This window comes from Oryx dammah, unplaced genomic scaffold (genome assembly GCF_014754425.2).
Source record: "Oryx dammah isolate SB20612 unplaced genomic scaffold, SCBI_Odam_1.1 HiC_scaffold_23, whole genome shotgun sequence".
NCBI lineage: Eukaryota > Metazoa > Chordata > Mammalia > Artiodactyla > Bovidae > Oryx > Oryx dammah.
In genome coordinates this window covers 40,267,324-40,287,475 of record NW_024070207.1, presented here as the reverse complement: position 1 = coordinate 40,287,475, position 20,152 = coordinate 40,267,324, and the positions used below count along the sequence as shown (strand labels likewise).

At 38.9% G+C, this 20,152-nt stretch overlaps 1 protein-coding gene across 5 annotated transcripts in view; it reads right to left on the bottom strand.

Moving 5' to 3' along the window:
- Nucleotides 1–20,152, bottom strand: part of FHL1 (four and a half LIM domains 1) — a 64,599-nt gene that overhangs the window by 21,571 nt on the left and 22,876 nt on the right. For all 5 annotated transcript variants that reach the window (XM_040266225.1, XM_040266230.1, XM_040266231.1 and 2 more), the window contains exon 2: nucleotides 19,766–19,836. The gene's annotated coding sequence lies outside the window, so the exon portion shown is untranslated. The remainder of the gene's footprint in view (nucleotides 1–19,765; nucleotides 19,837–20,152) is intronic.

Sequence of the window (20,152 nt, the reverse complement as noted above, 5' to 3'; positions counted from 1 at the left end):
GATGAATTCAGGAACTGTGAAAAAGGATGTTTAATTCTGAAAGTTTTTAGCAAGTGCAAAATCAGTTACAAGTTATGTTTGTCAAAGTAAATGAAGACAACATTATAAAAGTTAAATTCATTTTAAGCTTCCATTTAATGCACTGAACAGTGAACATTTGGTTGGCTTCATTGCTTTGTAACTCAATGAATGGGCAATAGACATGGAATCAAAAACCCCCTGTTTACCTGATCACAAGCCAATTTAATTTTTCTTCCTCATCAATAAAATGGGGACATGAATACCTGACCTGCCTTCCCTATAGGATTGTTTTAGGAACCAAATTAAATCCTGTGTGTCCAAGTACTATATGAACTGAAAAGTAGTATAAAAAAATCTGGAAAAGAAAAATATATATAAAAATCAGGCTTTGGACCTAAGTAGATAGCATCCTTTAATTTTCAAGTGGATTTCATTTTTCACACGACTTACACAATTTCATAGTAAACACACACACACTTATACACCACTAAAATCTAGTAGCAGAACACTGCAAAAGGACTGGCAAGGATTCTCTTTCTCTCACGTTAGCTCAAAACTTCCAAGGATACAGAATTTAGAAAATAGGTATAGGGGTATTCTAGTTTTCCTTAGGGTCTGATTATTTAATCCTCTTGCTATTTAGTTAATATTTGATTCTTTGCAAAGGCACAAGTAGCAGGAAACAAATATATAATAAACAAGTTCCACACAATCTTGGTTCTTGGCTTTGATCTAAAAACCTCTGCCTATTTGTAGAGGGTAATTTTAAGTTGCTTTAAGTATGGTTTATCCTTCATTCTTTACAAAGAGAACAACTTGGAAAGCTCTCCACAGAAGAAAAAATTAAGCCAAGGTTGGTCAGAAGACTTTTTTCCCAGAAAAATTAAATGAAACAAGGAGCACTTTTTATTTGTTGTCAGAGGGCTGGAGATTTAGTAACCACTTGAAGAAGTGAGTTAATCCCTTTGTAACACAGCCAAAACAGGGTTTATTTTCCTACTGTTATGATGGTAACTTAGAACACACAGGACAACAATATCAAATATCAATTCCCTCCAGAGTTGTAACTTTCTAAATGTAGTAATTAGTAATTTGTCAAGATTATCATTCAACATATGAATAATTTCTACAGAGTAATTGTGCCTTGATGCCACTTTCTATATCAAGTCCTCAAAATGCTATCAAATATAAACCAGGTACTGTTTTCATGAAAGAAGAGTACAGGTGTTACAGATGGATAAACTGAGATGTTAAAAAGATTAACTGTCTTGCCTTAAGAGAGGGAAGCAAGGGCAAACTAAGAATAGAAGCTCATACTGTCACCTGTCCCCATAAATCTAGAAGCTTTCCACCTTCCTACTAGGTACACAGCCTAATCAATTTCTATGTGGTTTGAACATCTGTTTGGCAGTCAGTAAGTGAAGTTTCTAAACTGTTTTGTGGACATGTCATTTACTCCAGGGTGGCCCTGTATATATGAATGACAGAATATAAAGTATTCATATACAAAACAACAGTTTTCAAACAAAATTAAATCAGATTAATAGTAATTATTCAAAAACTTGAATTATAACAGAAACTAGATACAGTTTTAAACCTCTCTACTACACCATATACAGTAATTCCGTTTTATTATCGGAGCTTATGAAAGTCTCAGATCAAAGAGCAAGTAAGTAGTAGAGGAATCAAAACCTTTGCAACCTAATAAGTCCCTTCCAAGACCAAAGAGTATTATCCTTTCATGGCGCTAAGGACTTCTAATAGGTTTTAAAGAAGTAGTGTGTCTGTCTGAGGGCACTGCTTAAATTTTTACAACTCCCTATAGGTAATTTTTTAAATCCATGTTCTTCTTTTTTTATTATTATCATTATTATTTTTTTTTTTACTTTACCATGTTGTATTGGTTTTGCCACACATCAACATGAATCTGTCACTGGTATACACGTGTTCCCACCACCCAGTTCTTTACCCACATCCCCAATCCTAACTTTGTATTCTTAAACATTAAATTTTCCTTGGAAGTTTCACAGCTTGGAAGCATCGAAGAGATCTGCTTCTACCCAGGCAACAGCAGCTGGAACTGAAGTGGAAACTGTGGGATTAGTCCTATAGGGAGGGGGCCCAACTCCTTGGAAATGCTTTTAAGGGCTCTTCAGCCAGCTAACTCAGGAGTGCAAGGGCAGACTTCCAGAAGGAAATATACCCAGCCAACCCTGGGGCCAAGGGAGAGTGTTTGGATGGGGTTCTGGGGATTGAGAATAAAAAGAACAACAATGCAGCTTTGCAAGGACAGAGGGCGTGCTTTCCACATCAAGGGGGCAAAAGCCACACTGAAAACCTCTCATCTCCATCCCAGTCTCAGTGTTCCCAATTGTAACAAGAGTGTTTTTTTTTTAATAATTTGCACTTAACACCTTGACACCAGGGTTTGGGACAGGATCTAGCAGAGAGCAAATTTAGTCCTTAGTTAATTGCTTCCCTGTTTTCCAAATGCAACATGATTTTGTTGGACTCACCAACACTGATGTATTTTTTAAAACACTTTAAAAGATGATATCCTGCCTCTCTGTAAGAACTGGAAGTTATTTGGCTCCTGTCTCAATGATGAAAACAAAATTTACAAGCATACCCCCCCTTCTCTATCAGGGGTCAGCAATGTCTGAGTCACAAAAAAGTCCAGATTTAAAAATAAGTCAGTATTCTTTTCCAACTCCATGCCAGAATTCCAGAAAATGTGCGACTTTTAAAATAAGGCTCCTAATTTTTTTGCCCAGTAAAAGTGGGGCATCTATTTGACACCTTCTTTCATGGGACTCTATGCCACTTTAGGCATATTTGGATATTGTTTGAAAAGCCAGACTCAAAGTATGTAAAATACATGAACTTACTTGACTGGTGAAATCTACCACATATTCTTGGAAATGCATCCCGAAGTCATTTGGATTGATAGATACAGAGAGATGACTAGATATCTCATCAGACAAGCAGAGTAAAATGCAAACAGTACACTCCAGAGGCTGGGGATAAACAGGTGTTCTTCACACCATCATTGCAAATTGGAAATCTTCATAATAAAATGTTAGCAGAAAATAAAAATAGATAAGCAAACACTTAAAAAAATCAACTTCAGTGATAAACAAGGCAGGTACTGGCTTAGACTACAGGCAGAGAATGTGGTCCAACCCAGAACGAAAGGACCGACGTGAGTATGGCGTCCTCCAAGTGAAAGAAAGAAGCCAGCGCCATTGTAAGGCTTTTTAAGCATCATCAAAGAAGCCCTGAAAATTTCCTAATGAACTGTACTATTGTACCCATACATTTTCAGACTTGTGTTGAACACTTTGAGCTATGGGCCAAGAGAGAGACCTTTCGAAACGTTCCCTAATCCATTCACACGGCCCCATCCGAGGGATGACACTGGAGCCCGCCTCCAGCCTCTTGACTACCTCTCCCCTTTTATGGTGGTTTCAAGTTGAAAGCAATACTCATCTGTTTCCAGATTCCTAAAGGTACTAGAAAAAAAAATCTAAATATAACAGATGGATAAGTGCTCACGGTAACTGGAAACCAAAATGTAACTTCAGCTTTTGCAGGCCGATGCCCTAACACATGGCTTTAGTGTAATGGTCTCACTGAAGACCTTTTGTCTTTATTCCCACAACAGAAATATTATCCTGACTTTGATGGATGACAGATAAGTGTTATTCAAAATTTTATTTTAAGCTGACATTAATAACCTTTACTTAAAGTCATTCAGTAAGTGTTCTCATGTATGTCAAAATTTTCTATGAAACACAGTTGAGGGTGTCTGTTGTTTTTTTATTGTCTTTAAAATAGTTCGATGCACTTTAAAAAATCTAATTCAAATGCTGGTGAAACCTCTGAAACATTTCTATGAGTTATAGGGTTCCATGGAATATAATGTGAAAACCAATAGGTTAGAAGGACCCTCTATTTGTAGTTAGTGTTTATAAAATCTACCATCCTTAGGTAATATAAACAGCCATGGAACCCTCTCAAGATTTTATATAATGCTATCATGCTGGTAACTTCCTGTTTCGGAATCCCTTTCCTCATCACTTATAGTATTTAACTCAAACCTCCTGCCCCACTATCCTCAACACCAATTCTCCAGTTTTACACCTATAAACAAGACCCTCAATTCTTATTTCCTACACGGGCCTTTCAAGTTTCAACACTACAAATAATGTGACCGTGTAATGTGGGAGATAAAGGGCAGCAATATAAAGTGCTTTTCACTTGCTGGTGGTTAAAAATAAACAAAAAGTCCCCCGAGCCTGAAAATGGAGCTTATTTCACATTCAACTTACATCTTTTCCTAGCCACCACCAAAGTAAGTGTCAGAATCTTAGCAAATCTGATAGCAGGTCTAAGAATGTCAAAATTGCAACCACATAATGATATGCACACTGCAGCATTTGAGGGTGAAGTGTATTATATGGACACCTGCAGGTTGCTCTGAGTGAGCATCTGAACCTACTTTAGTGAATAACACACTATGGATTATGAATCCCCTAGCCATATACACTGATACTACATACACAAACTCCTCACCAGAATCCACAGAAAAACTCCACTGGTTCTGGGAAAGAAACACTTGGAATACCTTAGGGAAATTATTAATTCATACCCCTGAATCACGTATGGGCTTCCCAGGTGGCGCTAGTGGTAAAGAATCCTCCTGCCAATGCAGGAGACACAAGAGACATGGGTTCGATCCCTGAGTTGGGAAGATCCCCTGGAGGAGGAAATGGCAATCCACTCCAGTATTCCTGCCTAGAGAATCCCATGGACAGAGAAGCCTGGCAGGCTACAGTCCACAGGGTCGCAAAGAGTTGGACACGACTGAAGCGACTTAGCAGGCATGCACAAAGCAGGTATAAAAATGGTCATAACAGACACATATCACATGGTTTAAGAGGATTGTGGTCTTGGAAAGACCACAAATTCTCACCAAACTACCTAAGGACCACAGCTTTCCTACTCAGGTGAAGAACTGGTACAGAAACTAAATGTTCACCCATCAGATGGAGATCCTTCAGTGTGACATGCTATACAAAGAAGGAATTATCTGGCTGATAGGATAGCAGAATGAGACTACTATTCTAAACACATTTTAATACATGTCATCCTTTTTAAATTTAAATTGATTTCATCCTTAGACCTATTAAAACAAAAGTTAAACATTAAAAATTAAAGACATGAGGAAATAAGCACAGTTCTCCACAGTAGGCTTAGTGATGAGGATAAAAGTGCTATGCTTCCCCAAGCACTGTTAACAGCTTTGGGCCTTGACGTTTTAACTTCTGTAAAAGCTTTGACCTCAGCTATGCTTATTGTACTGACCATGATAAAATGTATATGACTATGACCTTAATCTCATAAATTTTCTAAGTTCACAGTGGTAAGACACTTGAGCAAGGTTTCAACCCCAGAACTTGTGAGTATCCAACATTCGTCTCACAAGTATGGATTTCTTTCACCAGTGAGCATCTGTTGTTGGCTTCTCAAGTCTCTGTACTATTAATAGAAGAGTTGATGATTGAGAAAACCTTAAAGCAACTTCCATATCCATTGAGTTTTATGACGTTACAAAATTAATAAAAACATTAAGTATTCACGAGTTCCTATCAGACTTGAACTGAACTTGATGACAGACTTTAACACTAATATTTTTTGCGGAATAAGGATGTAAGGGCATTTAAGTCGCTTCTCTTGTCTCAGTCTTTGTACAGTCCTCATGAATCATTTACTAATTCCTTTGCTTGGTTTTTAAGAAAATTAACATGTGTGAGTTTGTTCCTAGAGAAGATGAAAGGACTTGCAAATAGATAAATTATCCATGAGTAAACTCACACACTATACACTAGCATTAAATATGGCACTGACTCAATTTGTGATATATTATTAAATTTCCTAAAACTGAAGTACCTTGTAAGTCTCAAAGTATCATACGGAAGAGGATAAAAAGTTTCACAAAACGATTTGAACCAACTTCAAGATGGTTTGACTCTACCTACCTTACTGCTAAGAGATCCATGTTTTCATTTCACATTACTTGGGTATGGACAGAGCGCTAGATTTGAATTCCAATGTCCAAACCTGACTTCTTCTGTGGGAATCCTAGTCAAATCTAACCTTTCTAGTTTAATACATTTGAACTCTGAAATATGGTTTCAACATTTCTATGCATGGAGACTTAGAATGATGTAATAGATAAAGGAGATACTTTTTTAAATTAAAAAATTGTAATAGCCAATCCATGTTCCAATTGATTTAATATTCTTAGAAAAGATTCACTTTTAAAAGGTTCTCATTGAAAGTTAATTCACATTAACAATACTTTATTTTAATTGAAAAAAAGTATTTCCTGGGGCCAATGGTAATGTTGCACATGTTTATGTATGTACGTGTATGTGCATGTTTACCTAAAAGACTTCACTTTCTCTACAAGTGCCCCATGAACTCTGATTGAAGACGGCAGAAGAATCGAAGACTCTGGAGATACCACTTTTCCAAAGTCCAATTTGGACACTTTCTCTAAGTGAGGCAGTTTCTCTCTTATGGTAAAAATGAATTCTCTCTATATCAGGGGCTGGGAAAGTCAAGAGATGCACAAGAGGTCAAAATTAAGTCCATTAAATCCCAGCCCTGGATTTAGTCACCATGGAGACAGGAGAGATAAATAAACCAGCAACCTTAACAAATGTGCTGCACCTTTGCCAGACATCTCTCTGACTTTACCGTTATTTTTACTTAAGTATCTTTCAGTCCAAACATAACTGATGATGAAGACTACGAAACCAAACAGAACGAGGCCCAAAAGAAATAGGAATGCTCATGCCGGCAAAGGGCAGGCAAAGAGTCAACAGCAGCCCCCCTTAGCAGTGTGCTCTCTGTTCCCCTTGAAAAACGATTGCAACACGAAGCTCCAGAGGCAATGACATATGGGGAAAATATGTGGCCCTACAGCCAGAGGAAACCATGTCAAAAAAGAAAAACAGACATGAAGTAACTGACCTAATTAAAGGAGAAAAGTATACTGAGAGCAGGCAGACGGGAACACAGCTGGAGGGGAGGGGGCACCGTGAGAAGCTCAGGACACTGAGGTGGGGTTTTGCTGCTTCTTTGATGGAAACCAAGAGCTGAAACGGGTGCTGCCCTTCATCATGGCTCCACTGCAGTGAACACAGAATTCAGACACGTGAAGGTCCACCCCCGGCCCTGCTGCACACCAATGAGAAGCTCTGAGACAGACAGTTACACCTTGTCACATGGGACACCAAGATGCCTTGCCACAGACCACAGGAAGGAAAAGGGGAGGCTTGGGATGGTGGAATGAAGCAAGCAAGAAGGAACTAGACTATCAGAGCTTGGCATTCAGGCCCTCAGCAGGAGTCTTCATTGTGTTTCACAATTATTTACTAAATACCTACTGTGTGATCAATGGACACATCACTGCTTGTGATGTGGCGTTGACTTAAGAGGTAAGCTGAAGACTCTCAAGTCTAATGTGTACAAACAGAATAACAACACAAATAAAACCTCAGACAGAGTGCTACTTACATTTGCCCAGGTGCCTTCTAGTTCTTCTGCATATGTACATGTCACTTGACAAGGTTATAACCACAGCAGATATACCATTCTGCATCCTACATTTTTTAATCAGGTTGTATTATACAAATTCTTTCATACTACTTAGCAAGTGTCAAAATTTTAATTTTGAACAGATACATGGAATTCCACTACATAGAAGTATCATAATTATTTATCTAAAAGTATTTGTTGAATAAATGAACCATTTCTCTAATGTTGGATGTTTAAATCCTAATTTTTGTCCTTATAAACAACACTGTGATGAATATCCGTAACATACAGCTTTTTTCTTTTCTTAGAACAGCTTGTTTCTTAGGACACATTTCCCCCAGATAGGATTACTGGATCAAGGGGTACCAATCTTTGTGACTTTTGCCATATATTGCCAAATAATGTTCCAAAAAAGCTTTTTACCAACTTACAATGTTACCAGCAATGAGTAAGTGTTTACTGCTTCCAAGGTAACCATAGTAGCATCAGGTTTTCTTTTTGTTTTTGTTGACTTAACAGATGAGAAATGTACCTCGTTGCTATTTGAATATGCTCATCTTTGCACATCTGTGATGCTGAACATTTTTCCATGTGTTCATTTACTTTGTGATAGAACGTGAATGTCTTTTACCCATCTCCCTATGGGAGAATTCATTTAGCCAACAGAGATGGATACTCTCCGATATGCCAGGCCTTACAATCTATATGAACTCTATGCACAATATGGAAACCAATTATCCTGTCATATTTACTATAAACTTTGCCTGGCCTGTTTTCCCTTTCAATATTTTGCCCCAGCTCTACTGAAGCATAATTACAAAAACTGTACATATTTAAGGTAAACGATACAACGTGACATGCTTGACATGCATACCCTGTGAAGACTATTGCTATCAAGTTAGTATGGCCACCACTTCAGTTACCACTCTGTCTCTGTGTGGTGAGAATACTTAAGATCTACTCTGTCAGTCCATTTTTATATATTTGATTCCACTGATCTCTTCCTTTCTGAGATCTATCAATTTTTTTTTTTTGTGGCCATGTGGCAGTTTGCAGGATCTTAATTCCCCAACCAGGGATTGAACCTGGGGCCACAGCAGTGTAAGCATGGAGTCCCAACCACTGGACCACCAGGGCAGTCCCCAGAGTTTGATCACTGTATAGTTTACAAGGTTATCATATTTCCAGGGATTTGATAATTACACTATTTTCTGTGGTCTTCTTTATAAGCTTCTATAAGAGTCTCATAAATATATCCTTCTGTAATTATAAAATTCAAAGATTCAATTTCTACTTCATGATTTGTGACCTTTAACATATCTCGCTCTTTCAACAGAGGCACTTAGTTAAAAAAAACAAGATATACAATAAAAGCTGGGGCTTCCTCGTGGTCCAGTGGCTAGGAATTCACCTGCCCAGTGCAGGGGGCCTGGGATCGATCCCCAGTCACAGAGCGAGATCTGCAACTAAAAGTTCACATGCCGAAACAAAGACATGGTACTGATGCTCCTGCTCTGAATCAGGTCCCATCAGAAGTTATCCCTCCTATCAGATGTTTACCCTCAACCCTTTTAAGGTATTCCCTTCAAATGAGCATCACCTAGTATGCACTTGAAAATTCACACACTGCTATTTTGAGAGGAAGGATGGCTCTAACTTTGTAGCCGCAATAGCGCAATAGACCTGGGGTTGAAAAGCCACATGTGTGTACGAGCCAAGCAGGTCTTACAAAAAAGTAAGACGTTCAGATAATGGCACCCGACCCTTGTCCTTAGTGTCAAGGAGATAACAGAGTGGTGGACACTGTGGCAAGTTTCAGAGCTCATGTTCTATCTAAAGATACAGCAGCTATTTGGCTCCAGCCTAGCATTGCTCAACAGGAATGCAGGCTTGATGCTGCCAGATCTTCTGATATTTCAAGAGAAGATGAAAATCTGGATTTTAAAAAAAATGTGAAATCTCTCAATTTCTAAATGATTGGCAATTCACTTAAAATTTTAAAAGAACACCTCTGTGTGCCAGATCCAGCCCACCAGCTTGAGACCTTGGCTCTAGACAGAAGATTTCCAAAGTCTTTAAGCCTGTGTGACCCATCTGGGCTGCTTTTCCTGCTTACTACTAGTGCACCAAGAAGAGCAGTCACATGAATATACATAGTACGAATCAAATCACCATGACTACTACTCTTAAAAATTTTGTTTTGTGAATATTAAAAACTGCCAAATCGATAATGAAAGTGACCATATGTCAATGATACAAATATTTCTTAGAAGTGAAATTAACGTTTCCTTAATTGACAACATTATCTCTACTACAAAAACTAATACATAGAATACCCAGCTCAAGTATGCATTAAGAATTACATTGTATTCAAGTTTTTGTTCCAAGTAATTCCATACCTATTGGGCAGCCAAAGGGAATAATTCCAAGTTCTTGAATTATAAAGCTTACCTGTGAAAAATGCTGTGCTAAACATAAAACAGGATACATTGTCATTAAAGAAACACAAAATATATCCTCATGTGGAAATTGCAAAGTCCATTTTCCTTAACTGTCCAGTTTTTCCAAATAAACTTTAAAAAACAAGAGTGTGAAATACAGTTACATTTGTTTTCATTTTGTGGGCATTTGGGTCCCAGACACAGCTGCACATGCTCATATGGAGGTGGCATAATTCACAGGCTCAAGGAGCAAACTGGAGATAGGGACTTTGGTTTGCACCCCTGAACCCATACTGGTTTACTCAATATCGGACAATTTATTTTAAAAAGGAAAATCAAGCTTCAGCTTCCTCATCTGTAGAAGTGAAAATAATCTAGGGATGTCCTACCCTTGAAGACTATTAAACCAAAATGTATCATTTTTTTTGTTTTGCTCACTCTTATATTCCTGACCTAGTCCATAGAAGGGCTGAATGAATGAATAAAAGAAAGGAAAACACATCACAAGACACCACAGCATCGTGACTGTTGAGCTATTGCTTTAAAATCACTGCCACAGACTTCTGTCACAGTGAAGCAGAATTTAATGGATTCTATTTCATTAATTCACTTGAGAAGCTCACTGCTCTCAAAAAAAACCCAAAGATGTTAAGTTTTAGTCAAAGATGTCATTGGGGGAATTAGTTAATATCAGAAAACCACTTCAAATATGCCTTCAAAGGACTTCAACGAAAATGTTCCATTTTAAGAATACAGTCTTGTACACATAGTTTCTCCTGAAGTTTTCTTACTGACAAAGTTTGTCAAGGCTGCAAACTACAGTGGAAGTGGTAAGGGCAAACAATGTATCTGATAGGCCAGTTTCATCTGGTCAGCATTTCCAACACAGTTGATGGGAGATTGTTTTTAGCTTTTCTGTGTATGTCCTTAAACAATCTAGTGTTTGTTTCTGTGGAAAAATAAAAGTAAGACCTGTGAAAGGGCACAGAGCAAAAAACTTGGCTCCATAAACAGAGCTTTTCAACTGCACTAGGGCCCCTTGGAGAAGAGTTGCAGCCTCCTACTTGAGCCAAGGCAGTTGTGGTTTGGTGTTCTCTACTGTGGATGTGACTGGTGATAGAAGCAAGGTCCTATGCTCTAAAGAGCAATATTGCATAGGAACCTGGAATGTCAGGTCCAAGAATCAAGGCAAATTGGAAGTGGTCAAACAAGAGATGGCAAGAGTGAACATTGACAATCTAGGAATCAGTGAACTAAGATGGACTGGAATGGGGGAATTTAACTCAGATGACCATTATATCTACTACTGTGGGTGGGAATCCTTAAAAGAAATGGAGTGGCCATCATGGTCAACAAAAGACTCCAAAATGCAACACTTGGATGCAATCTCAAAAACGACAGAATGATCTCTGTTCGTTTCCAAGGCAAACCATTCAATATCACAGTTATCCAAGTCTATGCCCCAACACTGAACGGTTCTATGAAGACCTACAAGAACTTTTAGAACTAACACCCAAAAAAGATGTCCTTTTCATTATAGGGGACTGGAATGCAAAAGTAGGAAGTCAAGAAACACCTGGGGTAACAGGCAAATTTGGCCTTGCAATATAGAAAGAAGCAGGGCAAAGGCTAATAGAGTTTTGCCAAGAGAACGCACTGGTCATAGCAAACACCCTCTTCCAACAACACAAGAGAAGACTCTACACATGGACATCACCAGATGGTCAACACCAAAATCAGATTGATTATATTCTTTGCAGCCAAAGATGGATAAGCTCTATACAGTCAACAAAAACAAGACCAGGAGCTGACTGTGGCTCAGATCATGAACTCCTTATTGCCAAATTCAGACTTAAATTGAAGAAAGTAGGGAAAACCATTAGACCATTCAGGTATGACCTAAATCAAACCTCTTATGATTATACAGTGGAAGTGAAAAATAGATTTAAGGGACTAGATCTGATAGATAGAGTGCCTGATGAACTACGGACAGAGGTTCGTGACACTGTATAGGAGACAGGGATCAAGACCATCCCCATGGAAAAGAAATCCAAAAAAGCAAAATGGCTGTCTGGGGAGGCCTTGCAAATAGCTGTGAAAAGAAGAGAAGTGAAAAGCAAAGGAGAAAAGGAAAGATATAAGCATCTGAATGCAGAGTTCCAAAGAATAGCAAGGAGAGATAAGAAAGACTTCCTCAGCGATCAATGCAAAGAAATAGAGGAAAAAACAAAATGGGAAAGCCTAGAGATCTCTTCAAGAAAATTAGAGATACCAAGGGAACATTTCATGCAAAGATGGGCTCGATAAAGGACAGAAATGGTATGGGCCTAACAGAAGCAGAAGATATTAAGAAGAGGTGGCAAGAATACACAGAAGAACTGTACAAAAAAAGATCTTCATAACCCAGATATTCACGATGGTGTGATCACTCACCTAGAGCCAGACATCCTGGAATGTGAAGTCAAGTGGGCCTTAGAAAGCATCACTACGAACAAAGCTAGTGGAGGTGACGGAATTCCAGTTGAGCTCTTTCAAATCCTGAAAGATGATGCTGTGAAAGTGCTGCACTCAATATGCCAGCACATTTGGAAAACTCAGCAGTGGCCACAGGACTGGAAAAGGTCAGTTTTCATTCCAATCCCAAAGAAAGGCAATGCCAAAGAATGCTCAAACTACTGCACAATTGCACTCATCTCACATGCTAGTAAAGTAATGCTCAAAATTCTCCAAGCTAGGCTTCAGCAATATGTGAACCGTGAACTTCCAGATGTTCAAGCTGGTTTTAGAAAAGGCAGAGGAACCAGAGATCACATTGCCAACATCTGCTGGATCATGGAAAAAGGAAGAGAGTTCCAGAGAAACATCTATTTCTGCTTTATTGACTTTGCCAAAGCCTTTGACTGTGTGGATCACAATAAACTGTGGAAAATTCTGAAAGAGATGGGAATACCAGACCACCTGACCTGCCTCTTGAGAAACCTATATGCAGGTCAGGAAGCAACAGTCAGAACTGGATATGGAACAACAGACTGGTTCCGAATAGGAAAAGGAGTCAAGGCTGTATATTGTCACCCTGCTTATTTAACTTCTATGCAGAGTACATCATGAGAAACGCTGGGCTGGAGGAAGCACAAGCTGGAATCAAGATTGCTGGGAGAAATATCAATAACCTCAGATATGCAGAGGATACCACCCTTATGGCAGAAAGTGAAGAGGAACTAAAGAGCCTCTTGATGAAAGTGAAAGAGGAAAGTGAAAAAGTTGGCTTAAAGCTCAACATTCAGAAAACGAAGATCATGGCATCTGGTCCCATCACTTCATGGGAAATAGATGGGGAAACAGTGGAAATGGTGTCAGACTTTATTTTGGGGGGCTCCAAAATCACTGCAGATGGTGACTGCAGCCATTAAATTAAAAGACGCTTTCTCCTTGGAAGGAAAGTTGCGACCAACCTAGATAGCATATTCAAAAGCAGAGACATTACTTTGCCAACAAAGGTTCGCCTAGTTAAGGCTATGGTTTTTCCAGTGGTCATGTATGGATGTGAGAGTTGGACTATGAAGAAGGCTGAACGCCGAAGAATTGATGATTTTGAACTGTGGTGTTGGAGAAGACGCTTGAGAGTCCCTTGGACAGCAAGGAGACCCAACCAGTCCATTCTAAAGGAGATCAGTCCTGGGTGTTCACTGGAAGGACTGATGCTAAAGCCGAAACTCCAATACTTTGGCCACCTCATGCGAAGAGTTGACTCATTGGAAAAGACTCTGATGCTGGAAGGCATTGGGGGCATTAGGAGAAGGGGATGACAGAGGATGAGACGGCTGGATGGCATCACCGACTCGACGGACATGAGTTTGAGTAAACTCCGGGAGTTGGTGATGGACAAGGAGGCCTGGCGTCTTAAGATTCATGGGGTCGCAAAGAGTTGGACACGACTGAACTGACTGACTGTGGTTAGACCTAAAGCTTTGAGGACAGGCTTTTATCATTTAAAAAAAAGTTTGAAAGGAACTCTTCTGCATAAAGGCTGGGGCTGATAGTAATGCCAGGACTTTAACCTTTAAATGGAAGAGTTGATCATGGCTTGCAGCTGAGAGAAATGGGGAAGGATCTCTGACTACCACTATAACTGATGAAATTGATCAAATTCAGATTAAACATTTCTAAAACGCTGTCCTACTTGTTCACTCTTTAGGGTTTAATATCTTTAGTGTTTATATTTTCTATCTAAGGTGTAATATATTTAAAAATCTCTGACAAATATTAAAAGCAGCAAGGGAAAAACAACAAATAACACACAAGGGGATTCCCATAAGGATAACAGCTGATCTTTCAATAGAAACGCTTCAGGCCAGGAGGGAATGGCAGGACATACTTAAAGTGATGAAAGAAAATAACCTACAGCCCAGATTACTGTACCCAGCAAGGATCTCATTCAAATATGAAGGACAAATCAAAAGCTTTACAGACAAGCAAAAGCTGAAAGAATTCAGCACCATCAAACCAGCTCTCAAAAAAAGCTAAATTCTCTAAACAAGAAACACAAAAAGGGAGTATAAACTCCAACCCAAAACAATAAAGTAAATGGCAATGGGATCATACTTATCAATAATTACCTTAAACGTAAACCAAAAGACAAAGACTGGCTGAATGGATACAAAAACAAGACTCCTATATATGTTGTCTACAAGAGACCCATCAAAACAAGGGACACATACAGACTGAAAGCGAAAGGCTGGAAAAAGATATTCCACACAAATAGAGACCAAAAGATAGCAGGAGTAGCAATACTCATATCAGATAAAATAGACTTTAAAAGAAAGGCTGTGAAAAGAGATAAAGAAGGACACTACATAATGATCAAAGGGTCAATCCAAGAAGAAGATATAACAGTTATAAATATATATGCACCCAACATAGGAGCACAGCAATATGTATGACAAATGCTAACAAGTATGAAAGGGGAAATTAACAATAACACAATAATAGTGTGAGAATTTAATACCCCACTCACACCTATGGATAGATCAACTAAACAGAAAATTAACAAGGAAACACAAACTTTAAATGATACAACAGACCAGTTAGACCTAATCGATATCTATAGGACATTTCACCCCAAAACAATGAATTTCACCTTTTGCTCAAGTGCTCACAGAACGTTCTCCAGGATAGATCACATCTTGGGCCGTAAATCTAGCCTTGGTAAATTCAAAAAAATTGAAATCATTCCAAGCTTCTTTTCTGACCACAATGCAGTAAGATTAGATCTCAGTTATAGGAGAAAAACTATTAAAAATTCCAACATATGGAGGCTGAACAACACACTGCTGAATAACCAACAAATCACAGAAGAAATCAAAAAAGAAATCAAAATATGCATAGAAATGAATGAAAGTGAAAACACAACAACTCAAAACCTGTGGGACACTGTAAAAGCAGTGCTAAGGGGAAAGTTCATAGCAATACAGGCATACCTCAAGAAACAAGAAAAAAGTCAAATAAATAACCTAACTCTACACCTAAAGCAACTAGAAAAGGAAGAAATGAACAACCCCAGGGTTAGTAGAAGGAAAGAAATCTTAAAAATTAGGGCAGAAATAAATGCAAAAGAAACAAAAGAGACCATAGCAAAAATCAACAAAGCCAAAAGCTGGTTCTTTGAGAGGATAAATAAAATTGACAAACCATTAGCCATACTCATCAAGAAACAAAGAGAGAAAACCCAAATCAATAAAATTAGAAGTGAAAATGGAGAGATCACAACAGACAACACAGAAATAAAAAGGATCATAAGAGACTACTATCAGCAATTATATGGCAATAAAATGGACAACTTGGAAGAAATGGACAAATTCTTAGAAAAGTACAACTTTCCAAAACTGAACCAGGAAGAAACAGAAAATCTTAACAGACCCATCAAAAGCACGGAAATTGAAACTGTAATCAGAAATCTTTCAGCAAACAAAAACCCAGGTCCAAACGGCTTCACAGCTGAATTCTACCAAAAATTTAGAGAAGAGCTAACACCTATCCTACTCAAACTCTTCCAGAAAATTGCAGAGGAAGGTAAACTTCCAAACTCATTCTATAAGGCCACCATCACCCTAATACCAAAACCTGACAAAGATGCCACAAAAAAAGAAAACTACAGGCCAATATCACTGATGATCATAGATGCAAAAATCCTTAACAAAATTCTAGCAATCAGAATCCAAGAACACATTAAAAAGATCATACATCATGACCAAGTGGGCTTTATCCCAGGGATGCAAGGATTCTTCAATATCTGCAAATCAATCAATGTAATACACCACATTAACAAATTGAAAAATAAAACCCATATGATTATCTCAATAGATGCAGAGAAAGCCTTTGACAAAATTCAACATCCATTTATGATAAAAACTCTCCAGAAAGCAGGAATAGAAGGAACATACCTCAACATAATAAAAGCCATATATGACAAACCCACAGCAAACATTATCCTCAATGGTGAAAAATTGAAAGCATTTCCCCTAAAGTCAGGAACAAGAGAAGGGTGCCCACTCTCACCACTACTATTCAACATAGTTTTGGCCACAGCAATCAGAGCAGAAAAAGAAATAAAAGGAATTCAGATTGGAAAAGAAGAAGTAAAACTCTCACTGTTTGCAGATGAGATGATCCTCTACATAGAAAACCCTAACAACTCCACAAGAAAATTACTAGAGCTAATCAATGAATATAGTAAAGTTGCAGGATATAAAGTCAACACACAGAAATCCCTTGCATTCCTATACACTAACAATGAGAAAACAGAATGAGAAATTAAGAAAACAATTCCATTCACCATTGCAACGAAAAGAATAAAATACTTAGGAATATATCTACCTAAAGAAACAAAAGACCTACATATAGAAAAACTATAAAACACTGGTGAAAGAAATCAAAGAGGACACAAATAGATGGAGAAATATACTGTGTTCATGGATCAGAAGAATCAAAACAGTGAAAATGAGTATACTACCCAAAGCAATTTAAAGATTCAATGCAATCCCTATCAAGCTACCGACGGTACTTTTCACAGAGCTAGAACAAATAATTTCACAATTTGTATTGAAATACAAAAAACCTTGAATAGCCAAGCAGTCCTGAGAAAGAAGAATGGAACTGGAGGATCAACCTGCCTGACTTCAGGCTCTACTACAAAGCCACAGTCATCAAGACAGTATGATACTGGCACAAAGACAGAAATATAGATCAATGGAGCAAAATAGAAAGCCCAGAGATAAATCCACGCACCTATGGACACCTTATCTTTGGCAAAGGAGGCAAGAATATACAATGGAGAAAAGGCAATCTCTTTAACAAGTGATGCTGGGAAAACTGGTCAACCACTTGTAAAAGAATGAAACTAGATCACTTTCTAACACCATACACACAAATAAACTCAAAATGGATTAAAGATCTAAACATAAGACCAGAAACTATAAAACTCCTAGAGGAGAACATAGGCAAAACACTCTCCAACGTAAATCACAGCAGTATCCTCTATGACCCACCTCCCAGAATATTGGAAATAAAAGCAAAAATAAACAAATGGGACCTAATTAAACTTAAAAGCTTCTGCACAACAAAGGAAACTATAAGCAAGGTGAAAAGACAGCCTTCAGAATGGGAGAAAATAATAGCAAATGAAGCAACTGACAAACAACTAATCTCAAAAATATACAAGCAATTCCTGCAGCTCAATTCTAGAAAAATAAACAACCCAATCAAAAAATGGGCCAAAGAACTAAATAGACATTTCTCCAAAGAAGACATACAGATGGCTAACAAACACATGAAAAGATGCTCAACATCACTCATTATCAGAAAAATGCAAATCAAAACCACAATGAGGTACCATTTCAGGCCAGTCAGAATGGCTGTGATCCAAAAGTCTACAAGCAATAAATGCTGGAGAGGGTGTGGAGAAAAGGGAACCCTCTTACACTGTTGGTGGGAATGCAAACTAGTACAGCCACTACGGAGAACAGTGTGGAGATTCCTTAAAAAACTGGAAATAAAACTGCCATATGACCCAGTAATCCCACTGCTGGGCATACACACCAAGGAAACCAGAATTGAAAGAGACACGTGTATCCCAATGTTCATCGCAGCACTGTTTATAATAGCCAGAACATGGAAGCAGCCTAGATGTCCATCAGCAGATGAATAGATAAGAAAGCAGTGGTACATATACACAATGGAGTATTATTCAGCCATTAAAAAGAATACATTTGAATCAGTTCTAATGAGGTAGATGAAACTGGAGCCTATTATACAGAGTGAAGTAAGCCAGAAAGAAAAACACCAACACAGTATACTAACACATATATATGGAATTTAGAAAGATGGTAATGATAACCCTGTATGCAAGACAGCAAAAGAGACACAGATGTATAGAATAGTCTTTTGGACTCTGTGGGAGAGGGTGAGGGTGGGATGATTTGGGAGAATGGCATTGAAACATGTATAATATCATATGTGAAACGAATTGCCAGTCCAGGTTCAATGCATGATATAGGGTGCTCGGGGCTGGTGCACTGGGATGACCCAGAGGGATGGTATGGGGAGGGAGGTGGGAGGGGGGTTCAGGATGGAGAACACGTGTACACCCGTGGCAGATTCAGGTTGATGTGTGGCAAAACCAATACAATATTGTAATTAACCTCCAATTAAAATAAATAAATTTATATTAAAAAAAAATCTCTGGAGAATTCTGTATCAAGCAGATGTAACAAAGGCTACTACCCTAACTGAAAAGACAGGCCCTACACTGCATGTGGGACAAAGCATGGAATGGGGCGGGGTGGAGGGGAAGGCAGAAATGCAGCAACCTTTTGAATGGATGAAACTAGAAATCCTGAGTGGTCTAGTGCCAGCAAATGTTACTACCACTCTTATAAACACAAGGAGACTGGGGCCCAAAGAGTAGCCAGACTGCGGCTCCTTACACTGTGCCTAGAGGAACCGTCTTGCAGAGTCCCTTCTTCCAGTTTTTGCAAAGGTGAACATCCCCGATCTCTCAAAAAAGACAGAAAAGAGTAACCTGGCATCATCACAGACTCTCCAGAAGCTGCTGAAGCTACTAGGACTAGGCGGATGGAGGATGCCTCTCCGGGGTATGTTAAATAGAGGACTGGCTTTGCCCGGCTGCTCACACCCACGCGGCTGTGCTCAGAACTTCAGTCCTAATCAGAAGATGATCTGCCCACCCACATTAAGGTGACCCCACGGAAATGCTTCAAATTGGTAGACTGTGAGCGGCTGCCCCACACCTCGGCTCGGCTCACCCCAGGCCTGAAGAGTCCTGACAACTGACTGGGTAGCCCAGGAGCTGCTCCACGCAGCCTTCCTGTTCCCTACTGTCCACAGGGTGCCAGAGGCAGATCTGTAGCCTCAGGCCCACCTTCTAACCACTCTGCTGTGCTTGGCACATTCACTTCTCATGCCCCCAAATTAAAAGCAAATGAGATGTTTCACCCTTGAAAAGGCAATCCCCAGAGACCATGTATCTAGGGTAAGCAGTGACATTGGTCAGCTCAATTAAAACAAATGTGCTTAAAATCTACCAAACAGATAAAGATCTCTGGACAGCATTGACACGAACGCCACACAGCAGAAGGTGGAGACTGGTGTAATGATGTGTGGCAATTGGGAAAACTTACCTCACAGTGGATGTGTGCAGAATGGGATGTATTCAGCGAGGGCGGGAGACTGCTAACCACCTCTGATGTGCCTAAGTTAGGAAAAAATGAGAAGCAAGAGGTCAAGTTACCTTTTCAGGAGAAAAGCTAGAAGTTTCTTAAAAAAAAAAAAAAAAAAAAAAACACCCTTACGATCCAAAAGTCAACTTCCCTTGAAATGGCTCACGGTAACACCTTCTTCTCTGTATTTACAACTCTTAAAGTTAAGGAAAACTGCCAAGATGTTCTGCATATTTCCCCAAATGTCTGTTTATCATATAACATTTGCACCGGCAACGGATCTGGCCCCCTCATTATCAAGTTGTATTAGCTAAAACACTCAGCATTGTTAGCAGAGTGAGCTCATGG